Source organism: Somniosus microcephalus, chromosome 2 (assembly GCF_052327205.1).
Source record: "Somniosus microcephalus isolate GS21.2 chromosome 2, FLI_Smic_1.0, whole genome shotgun sequence".
Classification (NCBI taxonomy): Eukaryota; Metazoa; Chordata; class Chondrichthyes; order Squaliformes; family Somniosidae; genus Somniosus; species Somniosus microcephalus.
The window spans coordinates 319237382-319254745 of NC_140988.1; the positions used below are offsets into that span (position 1 = coordinate 319237382).

Consider the following 17364-nt stretch of genomic DNA (forward strand, 5'->3'; position numbering starts at 1 on the left):
CCGATCTTGAAGCCTCAATCCTGTTTGGTGCCCCGCAACTGGCCCGCCAAATTTTAAAATGGCAGGGTCCTCAAAATGGTAGGGGCATCTTTGATGCAGGGACAGGCAGCCGACCTGTGTGCTCTGCCAGTGTGGATGGGGAGTGTGATGAAATATTTCCATTCATCACTGCCTGTGACTGAGATCGGTTTCAGTGTCATTTCCCTTCCCCCAGACCTCATTGTATTGTGTACTGGAATGTGCTGTATTGTATACTGGAATGTGCTGTGTGTAGGGCTCCGCCCATACCTGGCCCCGTTTGTAAGCTAGCTTCAGTCTAGCCCCAGTCTCCAGAAGGACGACATCTCTCTCGCTTACGTGTTTCGTTCTAAGTTAATAAAAGTCTTGTTTTGTTCTGCTACCTTCGAGTCTCGGAATTATTGAGGCACATCAATTTTATTAACTTATTTTCAACACTATGGATCAACTCCTGAAACCCGAACGTTTGGATTTGGATCAACATGCTCCGGACGCATCAGCGCGCTTCGGACACTGGTTTGAGTGTATGGAATTCTTCCTGGACAATTCCGCAGCCGTCAAAGACGCTACGGACGCTGCAAGGATGAGACTCGGAATTCTGCGGAATTGGGTAAGCCACCGGGTTTACCCCCTCATCCAAGACGCCGAGACGTACCTGGCCGCCTGCGACATCTTAAAGGCGCATTACCAGCAGCCTACGAATGAGGTGTATGCTAGGCACCTGCTCGCCACCCGCGCACAGCGACCTGGGGAATCGGTAGAGGAGTTCCTAAGCACCCTGAAAATGCTTGGCAAAGACTGCAAGTGCCGAGATGTAAAAGCCGCAGTGTACACTGACGAGCTTGTTCGCGATGCCTTCATCACAGGCCTCAGCTCCACTTACATCCGGCAAAGACTGCTGGAAAAAACGGGGTTGGACCTGAAACAGGCTGCGGACACCGCGCGATCCCTGGATGTGGCCCAGAGAAACTCGGACGCCTACTCTTCAGCCCGCGCCGTCCACGCCGCCACGTGTGCACCGAGGACGCCGCCATCTTGGAAGGCATCTTCCCCGCCCGACAGCCCGACACCGGCTGGGCCCCGCTCTCCCCCCAGAAGCCCTACGACAGCCGCGACGCGTCAGGGACCCAACTGCTACTTCTGCGGGCAGCCAAAGCACACCAGAAACCTGTGCCCGGCGAAAGGCACCACCTGCTTTAAGTGCGGTAAGAAGGGTCACTTCGGGAAGGTGTGCAGGGGGAACCCCGCCGGAAAACCAACCGCCGGAAAACCCGCCACCGCCGCGTGTGCGCCGTGGGAGCGGCCATCTTGGACGCCATCTTGCCCGACCTCGTGGGGTCCGCCATCTTGTGAGCAGACAGCGTGGACGCCATCTTGTATCGATCAGGGCCCTACAGTGGCATCGGTCACAGTGGACCAGACCAGGCCGCACCCGCTATCCAGATCAATGGTGGACATCGAGGTAAACGGGTGCCGGGTTAAATGCTTAATTGAGAGTGGAAGCACGGAGAGCTTTATCCACCCAGAACTGGCACAACAACTCTCCCTAAAGGTGGTCCCTACTCAGGGTACCATCTCTATGGCTGACAAAACCCAGACATCGACCATTCTGGGTTACTGCACGGTACAATTGTGCGTTAACGGAACGGTATATGATAATTTTAAAGTATTAATCATGAAGAACCTATGTGCGAGCGTGATCTTGGGCCTAGATTTCCAGTGCAACCACCAAAGCATCACGCTCAAGTACGGTGGGTCCCAGCCACCCCTCACAGTGTGTGGTCTGGCTACCCTGAAGGTAAAGCCGCCTTCGCTATTCGCGAACCTTACCCCTAACTGCCGGCCAATAGCGACCAAAAGCAGGAGGTACAGCTGGGAGGACAGGCGGTTTATCGCGACCGAGGTAGACAGGCTCCTGAAAGAGCGCATTATTGAATGCAGCAACAGCCCGTGGCGCGCCCAAGTGGTAGTGGTAAGGGGTAGCGAGAAGAAACGGATGGTGATCGACTATAGTCAAACGATCAACAGGTACACCCTACTAGACGCCTACCCGCTACCCCGCATATCAGAAATGGTGAACCAAATCGCCCAATACCGGGTGTTCTCCACCATCGACCTCAAGTCAGCGTACCACCAGCTCCCTATCAGACCAGAGGACCGCCCGTACACTGCCTTCGAGGTGAACGGACGCCTCTACCAATTCCTCAGAGTCCCCTTTGGGGTGACGAATGGGGTCTCGGTCTTCCAGAGAGAGATGGACCGCATGGTCGATGACCACCACTTGCAGGCAACCTTCCCCTACCTCAACAACGTCACCATCTGCGGTCACAACCAGCAGGATCACGACTCGAACCTCGAGAGGTTCCTGAAAACCGCACAAAAACTCAACCTCACCTACAACGAGGACAAGTGCGTTTACAACACCACGCGCCTCTGCATACTAGGCAGCGTGGTGGAGAATGGGGAAATCGGACCAGACCCCGACCGATTGCGCCCCCTACGGGAGCTGCCCCTGCCCAACACTCCCAAAGCCCTGAAAAGGTGCCTGGGGTTATTTTCTTATTATTCCCAATGGGTCCCCAACTACTCCGACAAAGCCCGCCCCCTCTTGAAAGCATCCTCTTTCCCGCTCTCTGCTGAGGCCCACGCCGCCTTCAAAAGCATTAAGCAGGATATTGAGCGGGCCACGCTACAGGCAGTGGACGAGAACACTCCATTTCAAGTGGAAAGTGATGCGTCTGACTTCGCCTTGGCGGCCACCCTCAACCAGGCGGGGCGGCCCGTAGCTTTCTTCTCGAGGACCCTCCAAGGGCCCGAGATCAGACACTCCTCCGTGGAAAAGGAGGCCCAAGCCATCGTGGAGGCAGTGCGCCACTGGCGCCACTACCTAGCCGGCAAACGCTTCACCCTACTTACCGACCAGCGGTCGGTAGCGTTTATTTTCAATAATAAACAGAGGGGGAAGATTAAAAATGATAAGATTCTTAGGTGGCGGATCGAGCTCTCCACCTTCGAGTACGACATCATTTACCGGCCAGGGGCCCTTAACGAATCCCCTGATGCCCTCTCACGAGGGATGTGTGCCAGCGCCACCGGGGATCGGCTACAGACCCTCCACAATGACCTCTGCCACCCAGGGGTCACGCGGCTGTTCCACTTCATAAAGTCCCGTAACTTACCCTACTCGATTGAGGAAGTTCGGTCCCTGACCAGGAACTGCCGCACTTGCGCTGAGTGCAAGCCTCGGTTCTACCGCCCAGATAGAGCCCACTTAATCAAAGCTACACGGCCCTTTGAGCGGCTCAGCTTAGATTTCAAGGGCCCCCTCCCATCCGTCGACCGCAATGTTTACTTCCTGAACATTGTGGACGAATACTCCCGGTTCCCATTCGCCTTCCCCTGCCCAGACATGACCAGCGCCACGGTCATTAAATGCCTCAACAGCCTGTTCTGCCTGTTCGGTATGCCGAGCTACATCCATACGGATAGGGGGGCGTCCTTCATGAGTGAAGAGCTACGCCAGTACATGCTGTCCAGGGGGATCGCCACGAGCCGTACCACCAGCTACAACCCCCGGGGTAACGGCCAAGTGGAGCGAGAGAACGGGACAGTATGGAAAGCAGTCACTCTAGCTCTAAGGACCAAGGGCCTCCCTATCTCCCGCTGGCAGGAAGTCCTCTCGGATGTGCTCCATTCGATACGGTCGCTATTATGTACGGCCACTAATACCACGCCTCATGAACGAATGTTTGTCTTTCCCCGGAAATCCACCTCAGGCGTATCCATGCCGTCATGGCTCTCCACCCCAGGTCCGGTACTCGTGCGAAGGCATGTGAGGGGCCACAAGACGGACCCTCTCGTGGAGCCAGTACACCTACTCCACGCCAACCCCCAATACGCATATGTCCGGCACGCCGACGGAAGGGAGGACACCGTGTCCATACAAGACGTCGCCCCAGCCGGCATCGACAACAACCACGGCAATAGCGGCAACGACGATCACAGCAACTCTTACCCACCCACTACTCTTTCATCACCCCCGGAAGAACACCGACCAACGGCACCCCCACCAACTACCCCTTCAACAACCCTGGCGGCACCCCCGGCAGAGACCCAGGAGGCTACCGGGGACACCCAGCCGACACCCGCGGCACCGCAACAGCCACGTCGGTCGCAGAGGACTATCAAACCCCCGAACAGACTAAATCTATAGAAGGGGTGAATGTGATGAAATATTTCCATTCATCACTGCCTGTGACTGAGATCGGTTTCAGTGTCATTTCCCTTCCCCCAGACCTCATTGTATTGTGTACTGGAATGTGCTGTATTGTATACTGGAATGTGCTGTGTGTAGGGCTCCGCCCATACCTGGCCCCGTTTGTAAGCTAGCTTCAGTCTAGCCCCAGTCTCCAGAAGGACGACATCTCTCTCGCTTACGTGTTTCGTTCTAAGTTAATAAAAGCCTTGTTTTGTTCTGCTACCTTCGAGTCTCGGAATTATTGAGGCACATCAGGGAGACAGGGCGCATGCATGAATGAGAGGGGAGAAGGAGAGGGATGGCAGAATGAGCTAAGACGGGAGGAGGCAGCATCAATGGATAGAGCAGCATGGTGCCTGCTAGACATGAGCAAGGAGGTGAATGTTAGCATGAACTGGGGCGAGGACAGATAAAAGTGCCAGTATGAACTGAGAGGGGAGAAGAGTGCCATTGTGGCCTTAAGGGAGGGGGAGAAGCTAATCATCAGTGCTCTATTCCCAGAGCAACAGCAACATCAGGTAAGGGCTGGGAGTAGTGCTGTGGGGCAGAGCTGGGCAGAGCTCTCGGGGCGGAGCTGAGAGTGACCCTGAGTTGCAAAGCCCAGAATGGCACTGATTTTCTTCTGCAATAGTTGCCAATTGTCTGCCTCCTGCTACTTTCCAAAATCTACCTGAGGGCCTCTGCCTGCAGTGCAGCGGCCCGAAATTCAAATGGTCTTCACCAGCGAGTTGCCTGGGGACGCCCAGCAGGGATCTTTGGGTGGGAGCTAACCTTACTCTGAGTTATACTATGGGATATATAGAGGCCCATGGCACCAAAAATATGTGGGCCTTCTGGTGCATTCCGGCCAAAACTCCGGGGGAGTGCAGTGAGAGCCCGGGAAACATAGAAACATAGAAGATAGGAGCAGGAGTAGGCCATTCGGCCCTTCGAGGCTGCTCCGCCATTCAATGAGATCATGGCTGATCATCCATATGTAGGGAAATAAGTGAGGACCCAGATATGCTGCAATGTTGGCATCCAGGGAGCTTGTTTGGGGCAGAAAGAGGGCCCACTTCTAAAGGGACTTATACTGAATATACTTATATTGGGACTGAATTGAAGTGTTTCTGGGGGCAGCCTGGGATACAACCCTAGTGAAGTAAGTGCCTGTTGGCTGCATGCTAATTAGGTGCCCTCCCCCTGACTCTGCATAGCACAGCAATGGGCGTGGTCCCAACATAATAGCCTGTGGAATTTCGGGGCCTACCACATTAACATCAAATTTACGGACATTCATTTAGTTCACCTAGATGAAGCCACAGCAGCCAAACATTTATCAGTTACAAAAGGTTACTAAAACAAGTACATTCTCTGGTCAGCAACACTGAAGAAAAATGCATGTTTTAAAAACTTTTTACATCTATATATTTTCAGCAGACTCTAAAAACCTTCACGGTAATTTACAGGCTGGAAAGTACATTTTGTGTAATGGATGCTGACAGATTAATATTTCACAAGAGAAAAGATCAACGGCGCAAATGTAATCAATGCTCAGCTGTCATAAGTTAGTATAGTGCTTCCATTTTTAATGCCTTAAGTCAGCTTCAGACAGGTGATGCACTTAATAGTGTCAATTCCCTGAGCTCATGTTTTAAGAATCTGAACATTTTGAACAGATTCATTTCAATTCCTGCAGGAAAATCCAAAAGCGGTTCTATACGTATATGTATTGAAATCTTATTGTGATAATGCTTGGTTTATTTGTAAAATATATGTGCAAATCACACAATGTTATGTTATTCACAATAATGCCAAAACCTTGTCCCTCTCCCAATTTCCATCCACCACCCCCTTTAATTACTATTCATTTGCCCCCTTCAATAGACAAACATTTGCTACCTTCATTGCCATCATTTAAAAGAGAAATGTTTACTTACAGCAATAAATTGAATTATTTGAACCCAGCTGGTAACAATAGGATTTTAAAAAACACGGTACATTGATAATTACAATATTACACTTTACTGTTAGTCCCATCACAGTTCCTGGAAATTTTATTATCCTCAAGTTTGGAACAGAGAGGTAAGACAGACCTCATTCCACTCTCTTAAAGCATTTTTATGCCAATCAAAGCCAAGTGTAGGTTGGGGAGAAACAAACAATTGTTATATATATAAACATCATAGTATAACCATCCATTTCCCCCTTCAATTGTTATCCATCTCCCTTTCCCCAACTCCCCCCCGCCAACTCAACACCCCCCCCCCCCCAAACCCCCACTGCCCATTCCCACTCCCACCTGAGTTCAGCTTCTATGTACTGAACTTGGTCGCTCTCTACTCTCCACATTGCTCCGAGCATCACTCCGCTCACTGGGACTGTTTAAAATTAAAGGTAGTTATGCTGGGTTCGTGCCTGTGGTGCCCTCCAGGGCTGCTCCCTCCTGTGTTTGTGAGGTCAGAGGGAGATCATCTAATCAGTATGGGGCCAGCAGGCATCTGCATGATGACAGGCACATCTCTAATGCCCACGTACCCCATACAGTCAGAAATTTGGTGCCTGCCTGGCATCGTCCACCCTTCCCAAGACCCCATCCATCTTCCCTTCGTGAGGGGGCTGACATAATTTTTTTTAGGTGTTTACCCCTCTTCAGGAGTCTAGACCACTCCCCTCCCCTAGAACCTAGCTCTTTTAACATACCAACCTGCAATAATACACTGGGTTTTTCTGCCAGGGAAGGGAAAAGCCCCAAGCATAGGCTTCAACCACTTGGCTTCATTGGCCTTGTGAGGGGTGGACAGGAGTTTTGTCCTCATAAGCCCCCAAAATCAGCAATAAGCCAGTGTAATCGAGTCCCTGTTTTTTTTCTGGTGGATTCTGACAAACTGTTGACAGAGTTACAGCAGGAGTCTGGTAGAACCCTCAAAATAAATTTAGGGCCAAAGTCTGCATTAAAATCTCTTTAAGCAGAGTGCTTGCTGACTGTAAGACCAGCTAGTGAAGCCAAAAGGGGCAAATTACTGGAACTTAAGCACACCACCTGATTAAAATCAAAATGATAATAAGTGGAGAACCATCTTGGGAAGCCTATAGGTGCATCGGTTTGCAGGTGGGTAAGCAGCCATTGGTGAGAGTCAAACTTTTCTGTTAGTCCAAAGTTTTGGTGTTCTGGGGTTCTGTGGGTTGCGCTCCTACAGTTACGAAAAGTTGATATCCATTTTCTTATCTGCTTTACCAAGGGTATTAACCTCTCCTTCAGATCTAATTGAAAGGAATCCAGGTTATTGTTTTTATACATTCAGTGAATACCTTTCTTCCCATCTGGCTATGTCTAAATTATCTTTCTTGCCAAAACTGTCCAAGAAAGTAACCCAGTTCCCTAATACATTGAGCGAAGGAATGAAGGGAGAGAATTAAAGGGGAAAAAAGTCCAATGTTTACAATATATATTCATTTAGATTAACACCAACATGTATTACATAGTCTAGCAGGAATTTTACGTGATAAATAAGCTCGGTTCAAGGCAGTCTGTTTTTTAAGTCAGGCAAAGTTAAGTCTATCTATACTTTTTTCCTTCAATCTTCACTGATCCTCTCCTAAAGATCCTGCCTCACATGGGATTTATTTCCACAGGTGCCTGCAGTACTCCAATACCTCAACAAGGTGTGCCCTTGGGAGCATTGATTGGACAATTGTTTATGAGGATTTATGACTGCCAAGCCTAATTCTATCCTCACCCAACCTCCATACATGTGGAGTTCCAGCAAGAATCCCTGGATCGCAATCAGGGTCAGGAGTCATAAGAACATAAGAACATAAGCATCCTCCTCACAACTTACATTCCCACCCAGCTTTGTATCATCAGCAAACTTTGATATATTACATTTGGTCCCCTCATCCAAATCATTGATGTAGATTGTGAATAGCTGAGTCCTATGCACTGATCCTTGCGGTATCCCACTAGTTACAGCCTGCCAACCCGAAAATGACCCATTTATTCCTATTCTCTGTTTTCTGTCTGTTAACCAATCCTCAATCCATGCTAGTATATTACCGCCAATCCCATGAGCCCTAATTTTGTTTAATAACCTCTTGTGTGGCACCTTATTGAATGCCTTCTGAAAATCCAAATACACCACCTCCACTGGTTCCCCCTTATCTATTCTGCTAGTTACAACCTCAAAAAATTCTAACAGATTTGTCAATCATGATTTCCCTTTTATAAATCCGTGTTGACTCTGCCCAATTCTATTATTATTTTCTAAGTGCTCTGTTACCACGTCCTTAATAATAGATTCTAGCACTTTCCCTACTACGGATGTCAGGCTAACTGGTCTGTAGTTCCCCGTTTTCTCTCTCCCTCCTTTCTTAAATAGTGGGGTTACATTTGCTACCTTCCAATCCATGGAAACCGTTCTAGAATCTATGGAATTTTGGAAAATTACAACCAATGCATCCACTATCACTATAGCCACCTCTTTCAAAACCCTAGGATGTAGGCCATCAGGTCCAGGGGATTTATCAGCTTTCAGTCCCATTAATTTCTCCAGTACTATATTTTTACTAATGCTAATTTCTTTCATTTCCTCATTCTTGCTAGACCCTTGGTTCCCCACTATTTCCGGGCAGTTTTTTGCATCTTCTTCCATGAAGACAGACACAAAGGGCTCGATTTTGCCATTGGGGCAGGCTGGGTACGTGTCAGCCGCTTTTCGTGTTAGCCACCCGACTCCAATTTGATGTGGGAAAAATATGCGATTTTCACCGAATTGGGCAATTGATTTCCAGCGTGTGGGAACCCCTGGCCCACTTAGTCTTTCCATCCTGAAAGTCACCTCCGATAACAACATCAGTGCTGGTGGATTTAAGGCCTGCAAGCAGCCTTGCTTCTTCTGCAGACTGCAAACCTTATGCCCTTTGCTGTGATAGATTCCTCCAGCCAATATGTCCAGCAGTAGGCCAAAGTCTGCACCAAGGTTCGATGACGCCACCCTGCAAGCTCTGGTGGAGGGAGCAAGAGGAAATAAGGAGGTGCTCTTCCCTTCCTCAGGGAGGAAGAATCTCCCCAGCAGACAAAAGCTGTGTGGTTGCAAGTGACCCAGGAGGTCAACTCTTTGTCTATTTGCCACAGAACCTGGCTGCACTGCAGGAAGAGGTTTCATGACCTTCTGCGCACTGGAAAAGTGAGTATGACTTTCCCATCACCCTCAAACTGATCCCCATTGCCTCTCCTCACCAGCACTCAGCTTTGACAACCTCTTCCTTTACATCCCACCTGACACTGACATCCCTGCACGCTTACCCATTCCCTCTCTCTCTATGGTCACATTCACCTAACTATTCGACTATGCAGCCCTCACACTCCCTATCACTGTGATGCTATGAAAACAACTTACAACACACAGGGAGGGCCCTTGGTTTTGCCACCTCACTCCATCTTTGTCTCCTTCTAACAATCAATGATATGGATTCTCTACACTCGCTTCTTCATTCTCACTTAAACTCCACTTGTCTCCCTCATTGCAGGAAAAGAGAGCTCACAATAAGAGGGAAAGAGCGAGGACAGGAGGAGGGCCACCCTCAGTAGCCCAGCTCACCCCCTGGGAGGCGGCGGCCCTGGAGATCGTCGGAGTGGAGGAGGATGCGCAAGTGGGGGAAGGACAGACGGGTGCATCAGAGCAAGCTGGTGACAGAATAGTTTATCACCTCTGTCATTGACATTGCATGAGTCACTGATAATGATTCTGATGCTCTAACAGATTGACTTTTGATCATCTGCAATATTCAATGTGCATGTAACCTTGGCCTCACATCTCTGACTCTTTCCTTTACTCCCCCACAGGACCATCGAAAGCCCCCATCCCCACTAGCCAGGAGGAACAGCCTGAGCCTCCAGACTCTTCAGAGGAAGCTGCAACCTCTGAGGGCGCAGCGTCAGCAGAATTCAGTGCACCCAGCACCAGCGCAGACACTCACACCTCGGTGGGACCGTCGCAAGATAGTGCAGTGTTGTCACCTGGTGTATCACAGCTCACAAATGAGCATCAGCAGATGGTGGAGACAGGGACAGCAGTGGAGAGTCCTAGTTGGAGGGCGCAGGACTCTGCCAGCTTGGCTCAGCTGCATATCGACCCTCTGCCTCCGGGTCCATCCAGAAGTAGAGCGGTGCTGGAACTCCAGGAAGAGTTGCAAGAGTCTCTGGCAGGTTTTGTCTCCAGGGTCGCTGCGATGTGGAGCGAATGGAGGAGTCCATCGCTAACATGAGCAGAGCCTTTGTGGAGGCGTCGGCGCATGTACGCATCACCACGGAAAGGATGGCAATCTCCGTAGAAAGGATGGCTACCGTAGAGGAGAGGATGGCTATGGCCATGGAGGAGCTGAGTCGCCAGAGTCATGAAAACAAGGTCATTGTTCAGAATAGACTGACATCTCTTGAGGAGCGATGGTCAGCTATTGAGCAAACAAACCAGACCTTCAGGCAAGTCCTCGGGAGTAGGACTTCCAGTACAGAAACGGGTCCTCATGGCCCCCCTGAATTGCAGCAAGGTGCTGTCAAGCCACTTGCTAGCTCTGAAGTGGGGCTGACCCATGAAAGGGATGTTGATGGCATACAACAAGGAAGTGGGTGCTCCTCTCCAAGCGCTCACACGACCATGCCACTGCAGAGCCCTCGGTCAGAGTCCCACCAGAGTCCCCACCCAACTGAGATCGGCGTCTCAGCCCCTGCACAGCCGCAGGAGCAGCTGACTGTTGCCGAGCCCTCACAGGTTCGCAACCCCAGAGGACGGACGCAAAGATGTCGAGACAGGAGCAGCAAGAAAGTGAGCAAGGGGACTTCACATCTGCTGACGCCACAGGGGAAGCACCACATAGGAGCACACATAAGAGGAAGATAATGCACAAGTAGTCACAAGGGTAGTCACTTGGGTGTAATGTGTTTATTTTTAAAATGCCATCATTGCTTATTGTCATAAAAATTCTGATGGCAAACTGTTGCAGTTGTGGCATGTGTCATTTCACAAATGGGACTTCCACACTGAGGGCTTAGGGCAACTTGCAATTCTCAGTATGGTGGTCAGAGTGATAGGAATCCGCAGGTTCTTGGCTATTGTCGATGGTCTGATAAGAATGTGCGAGGCAAATGTGTTTGATTGTGCAGGCTAAGCAAATCTGGCCAAGATGAGTGTGTCCCTTGCATCCCGGGCAGCAATGTGGTCGCACGCTGGCGCCTTCTGGCCTGTGCAGCTTCAGTTGGGTGAGCAGCAGCTTGGAGCTCCTGTTGTTGCTGCTGCTGTTGGTGCTGCTGTTGTTCAGGGTTCTGCTGCTGCCGCGGCTGGTCTTCGTCCGAATCTGATGTCCAGGAGGAAAGGAAATAAATGGTTCCCATTCTTCTGGTATATACCTCAGTTGAGGAAGCGCTCATTCAAGGTGGGGAGAGGGGTTTTCCAGGAGGTCACACTGGAGATGGGGGTCAGGCTCCAAACTTCCACAACAATGAGTAGGCCTGTTAAAAGCTCCCCCAGACCTGAGACAACAAAGTTCTGCCACCTGCAAATGAAGATTGGTGAAAACTCCTTTTTAATGGCGGAGCTGCAGCTGTTAGTAAGCAATCCACTTGTGCTGCCGCCAGCTTTCACTGGCGTGTTTCAGAGGAGGCGTGCAGCATGTGGGAAAACTGTTAAAATCGGAAAGGCCTCTCAAAATGGGATTATAGAGGCACTTAACTGGTTGTTAAGGGCCTTAAGGGCCTATCCCACCTCTGGGGATGTAACTGGTAAAATAGATAAGGGAGTACCAGTGGATGTGATGTATTTGGACTTTCAGAAGGCTTTCGATAAGGTTCCGCATAAGATGTTAGCGTGCAAAATTAAGGCACATGGGATTGGGGGCAAGGTATTTACTTGGATAGAGAACTGGTTGGCGGACAGAAAGCAAAGAGTTGGAATAAACGGGTCGTTTTCCGAGTGGCAGGCAGTGACTAGTGGGGTACCGCAAGGATCGGTCCTAGGACGCCAGCTGTTCACAATATATATTAATGATCTGGACGAGGGAATTGGATGTAATATCTCCAAATTTGCAGACGACACAAAGCTGGGTGGGAGGGTATGCTGTGAGGAGGATGTCGTGAAACTCCAGTACGATTTGGACAGGTTGGGTGATTGGGCAGAAACATGGCAAATGCACTATAATGTAGATAAATGTGAGGTTATCCACTTTGGTGGCAAAAACAGGAAGGCAGATTATTATTTGAATGGCAATAGATTGGGAGAAGGGGAAGTGCAAAGAGACCTGGGTGTTCTTGTGCACCAGTCGCTGAAGGTAAGCATGCAGGTGCAGCAGGCGGTTAAGAAGGCAAATGGTATGTTGGCCTTCATAGCAAGAGGGTTCGAGTACAAGAACAAGGATGTCTTGCTGCAGTTGTACAGGGCCTTGGTGAGACCACACCTTGAGTATTGTGTGCAGTTTTGGTCACCTTACCTGAGGAAGGACGTTCTTGCCATGGAGGGAGTGCAGCAAAGATTCACCAGGCTGATACCTGGGATGGCAGGAATGACGTACGAGGAGAGATTGGGTCAATTGGGCTTATACTCACTGGAGTTTAGAAGTTTGAGAGGGGTTCTCATCGAAACCTATAAAATTCTGTCAGGCCTGGACAGACTAGATGCAGAAAGGATGTTTCTGATGGCCGGTGAGTCCAGAACCAGGGGTCATAGTCTAAGGATAAGGGGTAAGCCATTTAGGACTGAAATGAGGAGGAATTTCTTCACCCAGAGAGTGGTGAACCTGTGGAATTCTCTGCCACAGAGGGCGGTGGAGGCCAGTTCATTAAATATATTCAAGGAAGAGTTGGATATATTTCTTGAGGCTAAAGGGATCAAGGGATATGGGGAGAAGGCAGGGACAGGGTACTGAATTTGGATGATCAGCCATGATCTCATTGAATGGCGGAGCAGGCTCGAGGGGCCGAATGGCCTACTCCTGCTCCTATCTTCTATGTTTCTATGGGAAGTGGGATGGAGACGGGGTCAGAAAACTCGCATGTGGGAAAATTGCTCGGTGGCGGGATGGAGGCGGGATCGGGGCCGCCCGCCAGTTTTTGCAATTTTAACACCTCACACGCCTCCAATCCCACCACTCGGGCCTGGCAAAATCGAGCCCAAAGTATTTGTTTAATTTCTCTGCCATTTCCTTCTTCCCCATTATAATTTCTCCTATCTCAGCCTGTAAATGAGTCATAGAATCATACAGCACAGAAGGAGGCCATTCGGCCCATTGTGCCTGCGCAAGCTCTTTGCAGGAGCTATCCAATTAGCTCTGCAATTTATTCCCCTTCAAATATTTATCCAATTCCATTGTGAAAGTTACTATTGAATCTGTTTCCACCACCCATTCAGGCAGTGCATTCCAAATCATAACAACACACTGCATAAAGTAATTCTCCTCATCTCCCCTCTGGTTCTTTTGCCAAATAACTTAAATCTGTGTCCTCTGATTACCAACCCTCCTGCCAGTGGAAACAGTTTTTCCTTATTTACTCTTTCAAAACCCCTCATAATTTTGACCACCTCTATAAAATCTCCCCTTAGACTTCTCTGCTCGAGGGAGAACAATCCCAGCTTCTCTCGTCTCTCCACGTAACTGAAATCCCTCATCCCTGGTGCCATTCTGGTAAATCTCCTCTTCACCCTCTCTAAGGCCTTGACTTACTTCCTGAAGTGTGTTGCCCATTATTGGGCACAATATTCCAGCTGAGGCCAAACCAATGATTTATAAGGGTTTTTCCAACACTTAAGGCCTTTTGTACGACCCAACCTGTAATCAGCCAATTGAGCAGAGATTGAAGATTGAACCTGGATCACAATTGCATTTGGTGCAGTTCTATATCCAGCGGTGCACTTAGCAACAGCCTTTCAGGAATGCTTCTGTAATCTGAAGCAATTAACCACACTTGCTAGAGTGGCATAGCTCCCTAACAAGACACTTCTCTTTGTTCAAAGAATTAGCAGAAGCCTGACCAATGGAGATCATGAGGTGCTGACTGGAAAAGTTTCAACAATCTTGTAATTTTTATGTGCAGTGGCACTTTTTTTTTAATCTTGCACTTAGCTAAATTAATAAATGCAATTTTATTTTGTTTATCTTTGATACTCAGTTCTTCACTTTCATGGAATCCTATTTGGTTTTAGAAGAAAGCTGATACTGTTTCTGGATGGTTACATGCCAGAAAGCCTTTACAGGAATTTTGGATATAAAGTCCTGGGATTATGTTCCTTTACATGGAAGTTAAATATAGCTTTCCCATGGTTAAAGTTTATTTTTACATTATCAAAGTAAATAAGTGAACACAATAAGAGTTTCTACAATGCCCCTGTGAAAACTACTGGGCAGTATATTTATTAAATATTACAAGGATGCTTTCAAATATTAGGAAAAATCAACTGTTCTTGCACTGTATGCTCAAACTGTAATTTTATACCCGTAGAGCTTGACGGAATGCTTTTTTAGGATAATCCCCAGTTGGAAGTGCAGATTGTCATTTTCTGTAGTTGATTAAACATTATCAGTAGACAGCAACTCATAAGACTAAACACGAGGATTTCATAAATTGCAAATAAAAAGAGCTAATTGACTTATGCTTCAAAGAACAGAAGAATTTTTAGAAACAGGAAAAGATTATTAAGCCCAACAATATATCCCTGTGAGAGAAATTGATATTTTTTTTTGCCTTTATTGAATTTTTAACTTGTATTTTTCATTGCCGGAACCAACATGTGAGGGGTTAAAACCCAAGGTCATAAAAGGTATTTCAAAAGATAAATCATGAGGTTAGAGTTCAGTCAGGCTAGGGTGGGCTCCACAAGGTGTTAAGGAAAAGCACAATACGGAGTCTAAGGTGCTCATTGTTTAAATGACCTGATTGATCCATTACATTCGCTCACAGATTTCCTTACCATTGTCAAAGATTGGCCATATAATTAATAGTGGAAAGAGAAAAACAACCTTTTGTTTACTATAAGTTCACTTAAACCCCACATGCCCTCAAACCCCACATGCCCTCTAACCCCACATGCACTCTAACCCCACATGCATTCTAACACAATGCATACTCAGACATCATGTGCACGCAAACATTTATCTCTGATGGATTATTTATCATATTCTTTCCTCCTGATCACAACATATATGGGGATGAATTTTCTAGCCTCTTACCCAAAGAAAATAGAGCAGTAGAGTTGTTTTACTGTGTTAAAGGCTCTATATAAATACAAGTTGTTGTTGTTGTTGTACATGATATACATGCTCAAGGAAGAGAAGCTGCAGGAAGTTGAAAGGGAACTCATATTAATCAGGCAGCATTAAAGGATAGCCAGACCCTCCCAGCACTACCCATTAAGCATGATCTATCTACCCAGGTGCACTTTCCAAGACCTTTTTACCTGGAACTAAGGAGATTTCAGGAGGCTGCACTTCAGACATGAAGCTTTGATAGAACTTTGTTCATTGCTGCAGCCAGATCTGCAACCAAGGTCCACAACATGTATACCTCTGACTGTGCCAGAGAAAGTGACCACAGCTCTCAACTTTACACCACATGGTCATTCCAGGATGCCACAGGAGACTTTTGTCAGATCAGCCAATTGGCTATGCACTCCTCTATAAAGCATGTCACCAATGCCCTATTTGCCATGGCAACTCAATTTATACAATTTGACAATGCTCCTAGACAGATGACTGAGAGGGCCATCAAATGTTTAAGAATCGGTGGATCCCCAGGGTTGTGAGGACTATTGATTGCACTCATGTGGCATTGTGCGGCCAAATGAAAACCCGTATATTTATAAGAACCACAAGGCTTTCACTCCCTCTTCCTCTGAGTCAGAAGGTTGTGGGTTCAAGTCCCACTCCAGAGACTTGAGCACAAAATCTAGGCTGACACTCCAGTGCAGTACTGAGGGAGTGCTGCACTGTCGGAGGTGCTATCTTCCAGCTAAGACATTAAATCGAGTCCCCCTCTTCTTTCTCAGGTGGACATAAAAGATCCCATGGCACTATTTCGAAGACGATCAGGGGAGATCTCCCCGGTATCCTGGCCCAATACTTATCCCTCAACCAACATCACTAAAACAGATTATCTGGTTGTCTCATTGCTGTTTGTGGGACCTTGCTGTGTGCAAATTGGCTGCTGTGTTTTCTACATTACAACAGTGATTGCACTTCAAAACTACCTCATTCACTGTAAAGTGCTTTGGGACGTCCTGAGTTGGTGAAAGGCGCTATATAAATGCAAGCCCTTCCTTCCTTTCTAGACAGATGACTGAGAGGCCAATCACATTTTTATGAATCTCTGGAATGCCCAGGGTTGTGAGGACTATTGATTGCACATTGTGTGCTCAAATGTAAACCCCCATATTGATATGAACCACAAAGACTTTCACTCTCTAAATGTGCAGGTTATTTGTGATGACAGGCTCAGCTTCTTGCACAAGAAGTCACAATACACTTCCATTATGCTTTTATACGTCACCAGTCCAGTGTCCCAGCTTTACTTCAACAGCCACAGCTACCTTCTTCCACATGGCCCATGCTGCTGCATGTGACAGCGTCTTCCCTGGTATTTCAACAATGGCACCCCTCCGTTCTCAAATTTGGGACAGCAGCACTTCCACACCAACCTTTGAGAAGTTAGACGCTCACCATTTCCCTTCTGTTGCAGCAGCCTTTAGCTGGCTGTTAAACTCTCTAAGCACAATGACTGGGTTTTAAAGAAACGGTCACTAATCAAGCCTTAGACAAAATTATGTAAATTTTGTCACAATTACATTTGTCAAAGTTTCTGGCCTGAAGAGAATTATATAATTTTGTAATACTCCACTATGGCATAGCCAAAAAATTAGATTTAAAGGGGGAAAAGTTCAGTATCAACCATTTTGGGGCGCTAACATCGCCTGGACACTAACTTTAGCACCCGGCGCTAATTAGCGCCGGTGACCGCGAAATTGCGTTTTAACGCGCCAAGAGGGAAGTGGAGAGCTAAATCAAGTGCTCCACTTCCTTCTTAAGGCACTAACGTTGGAGAGCGGGGCGGAGACTTCAGCAGCATTGCA

The 17364-nt window shown here is 48.0% G+C and overlaps 1 protein-coding gene across 2 annotated transcripts in view; it reads left to right on the forward strand.

The window, feature by feature from the left end:
- ccbe1 (collagen and calcium binding EGF domains 1) overlaps positions 1-17364 on the forward strand; it is a 428382-nt gene that overhangs the window by 369107 nt on the left and 41911 nt on the right. The gene's annotated exons all lie outside the window — the stretch shown is intronic.